This window comes from Vollenhovia emeryi, unplaced genomic scaffold (genome assembly GCF_000949405.1).
Source record: "Vollenhovia emeryi isolate VEMERY1.0 unplaced genomic scaffold, V.emery_V1.0 DF939127.1, whole genome shotgun sequence".
NCBI lineage: Eukaryota > Metazoa > Arthropoda > Insecta > Hymenoptera > Formicidae > Vollenhovia > Vollenhovia emeryi.
Window position 1 is genome coordinate 232,630 of NW_011967239.1, and position 8,098 is coordinate 240,727.

The 8,098-nt window shown below is 44.1% G+C and overlaps 1 protein-coding gene across 2 annotated transcripts in view; it reads right to left on the reverse strand.

Moving 5' to 3' along the window:
- The window catches only part of LOC105568726 (AF4/FMR2 family member 4), a 254,235-nt gene that overhangs the window by 212,183 nt on the left and 33,954 nt on the right, over positions 1-8,098 (reverse strand). The window lies entirely within an intron of this gene.

Here is an 8,098-nt window from a genome sequence, read left to right on the forward strand (position 1 = left end):
GCGCTCGCTAAATATACATCGGCGAGAAGGAGGGGAAACACGAGCGATGAAGACGGAGTCACGAGCATTTCTCTCTCCTTGAGAGGCTCATTTACCTTCCAAGCAAAAGGAGTCCCCCGCCGTAGCTTATTCTCCCCCTTGTCTCTCTACCACTCTTTCCTCCCCCGGTTTCCCCCTCTCGCGCACGCAGGATGCACCAGCACGGTGCTCCGCACTTTCTTTCGCTTCTTCCCCCGGTAATTTTCTAACACGTAACATCGTTCGTAAACTTCAGACGATGCAAAGGCGCCTCAGATAAGTTTCCGTTATCTACTCACATTCCGATAGTTCGAGTCACGAAAACGGCCATAACCCGGAGATAAACGATGCCGAAACAATTCTATTAGAGATAAGTCGACGCCAACAGATCCAGTCTGACACCCTATATATACCGCATTGTTCTCTCCCACGTTCCTCCTCTCTGCTCGACGATCGAACGGACATCGCCTCCTCCGAAAACGACTCCCACCAAGAAATCGATTCGTCAATCTGTCGCGTCGGGACCTTTGGCCTCGCCGCGGCGACGAGGCCGGGTGTCCGGCGCTATTTGCGCGTCTTAAAACGAAAATCTCGTGGCACCGGGGTCGAGGCCGTTCCACGATGCGTCCGTACCGTCCTTAGTATGCTCACAGCCCCGGTACTTCCTATCGCAGTGCTTCCGAATATCTCCAACACGTGTCAAACCCCCTAATGTTGCTCGCCTTCATAAATTCTTTATCGCGCATTCTACGTTCGAATCGCCTCCTCAAATTGTACTCGAAATTTATTCCTCGGGAGAAACTACAATTCTTTACTCCCCAAATTTCGTATGCACGCATATTAATGCCTCCTCTATTATGCAAAACGAATCTGCCGTTAATTTCCATATGAATGTAAACCTGTCAAAAGATCGTCCGTACCAGATTTTACGGAGCGCGGTTCAATCCGCTCGTTCTATCGCTGCCACAAATAAATATCGTTGCATTTGCTCCGTCGCAATATCAGAGCTGTTACAGATTTCTACCCGTCTCTAACGTGCTTCTGCTTTTTCCACTAATTGACAGAATTGAATCGCCTGTAAATCAATGGAAATTCGAGAAAACGCGCGCGGGCCGCGCGCGGGCGGAAATCTACTGCATATTTCTATTTCAGCTCGGCGCGTTAACCCTTTGACGGCGCTGCGGTAATTTAACGGGTGCACGGCGTCCGTTCCCTTTGTGCGCAACACACAATGCAGTCTTCCATATTGCATCGAGTAGCCACGAGGTGGCCATAATTAATTCTCACGGGCGAATACGCGCGCGATAATTCATGACCGATAACGCGATTGTCCCGATCGCGCTGTGATCGCCGTTACACGATAAAAATAAATCGATAAATAAAATTTTCAGCACAGTTACGTTACGTTCTCTTTTTTTTCCATGTAAAATACGAGTTCAAATTACGTCGATAATGTTTCATATTTTTCCCTACGCTGACAGAAAAAAAATGATTGCAGCTACAACAATCTTACTGTAATTTACAGTCATTTCGGGAGCCAACCAATTTTTATAATTCTTCCAACCACGTAAGTTATGGCTGACCATCACTGAGTCTATATGGTTGCTACTATAAAAATGATATTCCTGACTATAATTATTTTACTATGCAATTATAATTTCAAATACTATGTATACATTTTTCTATCAGTATATATAGGTCGTCCTACGAGAAAAAGAACCGTGTAACATCTCCGCTTTTATTTGATAAACTTTCTGTAGCGCACAGCAAGTCAATTTGTAATGAAATACCAATATCGTCAACACAATTTCGCTTAACTCTGCAGACAGCGGGAATATTCGGAACGTTAGCCAAAACGTTGTACGTTGTGTATAAATATTCGGTCAAGCAGCTGGAATGCAATTTTTTACGTTATTTCAGAAAGGATCTTCCTCGAAAAATGTATCTCGATGTAGAATATATTTTAGATTGGCGTGTGCTTCGTTAAGCATCGTTAGTTGCACGACAATTTTTACACCGAGCTGAATTTCCCTCTGTCGCTCCCCGCATTAATTCGACAGCGTTTGCGCGGCGACAGAAGCTCGCGCCGCCGGCATTTAATTACAAAATCCCAACCGGTTAATGGGAAGTTAATGGAACGAGTAGGAACGAGGAAGGCGCGCGGAGTGCGGGAAAAATGCGGGGAAGGTCATAATCATCGAACACGAAGCGACGAGCACGCAAGAGCTCGGGCAGATGGCGACCAAGGCCGAGCAAGACGATTCCTTCTACGGCGACACACTGCGCGACAATGTGATTGAGGAGCGCAGATAAAAGACTATTCCGCGTGTACGCGGTCGTACGCGGTTCCGAATCGTAATTACCTCGTTTCGAAGGGTCTCTATTCGCCATTTTAGAAATATGGCATCTCACACGCGCGCGCGCATATCACGAGAGATCCTTCGTATCGTTGTCAGAAGGCACTTTTACACTCGACCACGAAAGATCCGTGACACACATTTCTGTTATACGTTTCGTGCTCGACGCGAGTGTCCCAGGTCTCGTTCCACATTTCGATCGAATGCAATTTCCGCGTGAGACAAATTAGAGTCAGTCGGATACGATTAGTGCTAAATCCGCGGTGAGAATACGAATCGAGAGCCCGAGTCTTAATCGACGATCGAGTCCTCTTCACGCGCCGTTCACGAGAGAACGTACCGACCGCAGGTATAAACGGACTTCGCATACGATTATATCTCGCGAAAAGATCCGCGCGAGGAGCCTTGGAGAGGAGAAAATTGCAGAAATGCAGCCGCGAAATTGTCGTTACCCGCGGCCCCGCGCGGAGCATCATTTAGCGCTAAATGCGACCGTCTGATTCGAGATTGCCTTTGTCGCGTCATCCTCCGGACGTAATCTCCTCTCGCGCGCTTAAAAGGACAACGACCAAGGAAGCGCGCGCTTTTGTCGGAGCAAGAAAATTTCGAATAGACAATAATTAAAGGGGCCGAGCATTCGCAATTTCGATCGGGCGGCTTAAACGCGACTCCGCACTTCAATGAGTATTCAGATAACAGCGAAATGTCGATTATGTAACGCAGGTTGATTGGATCGATGCGCGTTTTCCTATCGCGCCGTGAAAACGTGCCGTGGCATTGTGTTACGGCCACGTCAAACGACGGTGATAAAATACTCGAGCGCTCCGACAGAGACGGCACGGTAAATCAGAAATAAAATGCCAATCTAATTATAGACTAATATGAATAATCGAGTAATCGACGTGTTTACGTTGCAACTCATCGCTCTTTTTACGCAACGGGGCTTAAATGAAACAAAGGGCAAAATTCATTTACTTATCCGTTATTCGCCCTACGTTTGTTAAATGCGAAATTTCGGGGGTGAAGGCTAGCGTAAATTATTACAATTTCAAGTTTGAATGTTCTGTTAAATATCTCAAAATATTCTATTAATCTCTCCTTTTTCTCTTTTCAAAATATTTTATTACAATTATACTAAATATCTCAAAACATTCTATTAATGTCTCTTTCTCTCTCTCTCTCTCTCTCTCTCTCTCTCTCTCTCTCTCTCTCTCTCTCTCTCTCTCTCTCTCTCTCTCTCTCTCTTTAAAATCTAATTGGCAATAAGTATAAAAGTATCGAAATCAGACTTTTATATTAAAAAATCTGCAAATACCCAACACTCGATATCTCTGGTTTGACTTTGTCAAACGAAACTAAACTTTAACTCTTTGAAGAGGAAAAGAAAATCTTGGCTCGTTATTTTTTATACTAATCTCATCATACTTCCCTACTGTACTGGACGAGCCAAATTCGTTATTCGCGCCCTCAGAAAGGATTTCTGTTACCGAGGCAAAAAATATTCTTGACGCATTTCTATTTCTCACAACCTCATTTAGTGCAAAAATAAGACAACATCAAAATAAAATCGATCATTCTTATTCTCCTCTATCGAATTAAAAAGGATTTATTTACTATATTGAGACAAGAGTAACTATATATTCTTGCATTTAGAATAAATTTTCCCTCCATCTTACAACGCACGAAGTTGGCACCGCGATATTCAACAAAAGACTATTATTTTATTCTAGACTTTAGAATTTTTCATTTAAGATTAAAATACTCCTTTCTCTACAACAAATATGACTGGCGCTATTTCGATCCTATTTTATGATACATTCAAGTGTAATAGCATTGGATCCGGAAATTTTTTTCTGCGGGTGCGTCCTCCAAATTATTGTCTTCGGTATTCGGCTACTGCTAACGGATCTTCGCAATATATTCTCTTCTGTAAGCGGCTCGACGCAAGCGGTCGGTTCATTGGCCAAGCCACTTGTCGCCTTGAAAGCAATCGCCCTGCGCTGGCATTCCGCGTGCAACGCAACTTGTCTCGCCGGATGATAATTTAATAACTCACCCGTAATTTACGGCCCGCCGATCCTCGCTTATCCCCTCGTCCCTTAATCAATTTATCGCGCGCACGGAGAGCGAGACGCGCCCGTTGCGACCATTTTTGCGGTAGACTCCGACGATCTTCGGCTCGTCATTTATTCGCATCGAGAAACCAAGAGATGTGCGCGGCAGCGATCTTGTACATACCGGTACGTGGCAAGGAGGAAAACAGTTACTCGCGTCACTTCTTCACGTTTTCTTCATTTTGCGACGCGCAATTTTTTTTTATTTTTAGAAAGAGCCCACGCCTCGCTCACCTGCCGATAATTAAATTTTCCAATAGACTCCGAAGTCAGTATTTTCTCCGCGAGACTGAGGAAAGTCTACGTAAATTGAGACTCGCTTCGCTACATTAGCCGTTATCAAGCATGCACTTAGTCGCATGAGCGTATGCATGCGCGCGAGGCTGCAACGTATAGTCGGCTAGCGGCAACTTTCACTCGAATAACAAATGTAAACAAGATACAGCTGCACACGCGACTCGGCTTTGCCGTGATTAGGTTTAGCCTAATTGCACGCTTCCACGACAGCGGAAAAGGAAGGGGGGGGAAAAAGTTGCTCTCGGGGGTTTCGGAAGCCGCACCACGAGCACTGCTAAGAAGTCATTCAAAGGTGATTGTTCAACAAAATTAAACGAAGCTTCTCGATTACATGACCAATGGTCCCAAACTCTTCGCTAGAAACTGCCCGGCCGTCATGTAAAAAATCTCAAAGATGTCACGGGGTTATTCTATTTTTCAACTTTTCATATAACTTTTGTATTACAACTTGCGACATTTGTCAGCGGAAAGGGCAATTTTAGAAGCTGTTTCCTCAGTGATGCAATTGCGATGTAATTAGCAAGTCATCCCGAAATGTTTACTCGAATTAACGAACTCTCCGCGTATTCTTTGTGTGTTTGTGTGTGTGTGTGTGTGTGTGAAGTTGACAGTGTGCTTCACACAGAGACACGCGTATTCTTTTCCGCCTGTAATATGTAATATTTACTCCTTTCGGCACAGATCACTCGCTGTTCGGTTTTGCAACACGCTGCTCTCGCCGCAAATAACGATTTAATAAAACATAAGTGTTTCCCGATAATTCTATATCGCACATTGCAGACAGCGGCCACTTGTACGGCCAATTACAGCGTGATAAGCACGTAAGTAGAAGGGGAATTAAGATAAGCGATTTTTGCGACTCCACCGGATTCCGTCTACTTAGCAACTATCCGTCGAGCCTTGATTTGCGCGTTTTTAGTGCCGCGATCGTGCCCTGCGACGGTCCAAGTCGCAAATCTTATCGTTAATGCAGCAGATTTCAAAGCGGCGTGTCGTGATCTATCACCAAGATGCGATACGACAGCCATAAATCTATATTGGTATTAAAGATTCGAGAAGCTGACGCGTGCACGTGTTTACAATTATTAATCCGAGCTTCCTGATAAATACGTTCGATGCAAAGGACAGTCTTGTATCTTATTATCGATGCGATTACAACTTAAGTGTCGTATTCGTTAATAACGCGTACCACTGTTTTACTCGTGAAATCACGAACCTCGTCAAATTGTTTATAAAACTCTCGTTCGCGTGTAACGCAACATCGCGAGTGTTTCACTGCTTCAGCATTCCTTTTCGCAACGTAACCGAACGCTATCTTTAATCCTAATCTGTACAATCGGAACATCGTTCACTAGCGCAAAGAGAATACGAGCTTCTATATATATACCTATATTTACATTTAGATATCACAAAGTTCTATTTTCTCGACTCGACTCGTTGGCTCACGTTCTCCAGTCGCGGCCGCATCTGAAAACACTCTATTTGCCGCATTTTTGCACATTCGCCGCGCTATCAGTCTTCATTACATTCTGTTTACCGAACCGCCGGACAGATTGCCGCGTTTTTAGCAATTGCGAGTACGCATTTCTGTTCTCGCGCGCGGCGGGAAAAGATAAAGGCAATTTCGCGCGGGCGCTTTGGCGCGGTCGACGTGTAAGCGGGTAAACGAGCAGGAAATGAAAAGCCGGGATTTCCCGCAACCGTGTATTAATAGATTCCTCTCCCTTCTGCGGTGGCACCCGGTTGCACGGGCCCCGGAGACGTCGCCGGGAGGGGGCCCGTCGCGCGGACGTAATGCCGGCCGCGCACGGACGTCCGATGTAACGGCACCGACCACGTGCGCCGGATATTTCCGTGGGGTCGACACGTCCGAAATAACTCCGGCGACGGGGAATTTATCGACGATACTACTCGAGACATTCCGGTTATGTGTATTCCGCGCGAGCGGCGACGGCGAGCCCCGCTTACGTCCGGTTCCCGCGCGATCTTTGTTCTTTCGGCTCGCACCTGCGGTAGATTTGGAACGCCGTGCGCATGCGAGGAAGCGAGATTCACACTGACGTTTCGTTAACAGCAGCCGACAATTTTGTGCTGCTACACTGACAGAAAAAAATGGTTGCAGTTGCCGCAATTTTAAAATAATTTACAGTCATTTCGGGAGCCAACCAATTTTTTTTATTCTTCCAACCACGTAAGTTATGGCTGACCATCACTGTGACTATACGGTTGCTCAATAATTGCTATACAAGTGATATTACTGACCATAATTATTTTGCTATGCAACTACAGTTTCAAATGCTAAATATTTTCCTATCGGTGTATAAGAATTGACTGGAAACAAAGCTTAGAGTGCACTCACTAGAATAGTCATTTTAGGAGCCAGCCACATTTTTATAATTCTTCCAACTACGTAAGTCATGGTTGACCTAACAATGTATTATAGTTCTCACAGACACAATATTGGTCCGTGCAACCTACAATATGGTTGTCGTGTACCAAAACGAACTTCTAATTTGGGGTACTATAAATATTGCAAAAACAACCACAAGTAAAATTTCGAATAACTATATGTAATAGTAATAATCGTACTTATATTGGAAGTAATATTATAGTAATAATTACTATCAAAATGGTATTCCTGACAATAATTATTTTACTAGGCAATTATAGTTTCAAACACTACATATTTTTCTATCAGTGTAGTTAATTTATTTGGTGTTTACTTTGCACCTTCGATTAAAGTTTTTTTTTTTTAGTGAAAGCATAAATATTCCGATAGCATAACGTTTCATTCTTATACTTCTCAAATACGAGTTCCAATTAATAAACATTTCATTAAAGCACGCGCCTCAATTATACAAATTTGCGTATGTATGCATAACGCATTTGAATAGTGTTTTCGCAACTCGCTACCAAATTATATTAATTGTATTAATTAACAATTTATTTCACTATAATTCGGCTAATTACTGAATTGCCGACCACCAATTTCGGATCTTCGCGCTAATGAAGAAGGGAGCCAAATTGCCGTCATTAATTCTAAATTGCGGACGAAAGTGTTTAAAAAAAAAAAAAGGATATATGTATATGGTACATTGAAGATGTAGACTCGGATGATCGAGGAACTTGCAGCACGAGCTCGACTGCCTCAGATGTTTGCTCAGTTGTGAGCCGTGCATAATCCCTCGCAATGATATAGCGCACTTATTAACGGCGCCACGCGCGCCGCATATTTTCGCGACGCGGTCGGAATAACCCCGGTGACGGGAATTTATCGGGGATTCTGCTGAAGATAGAGAGAGAGAGGGGGGG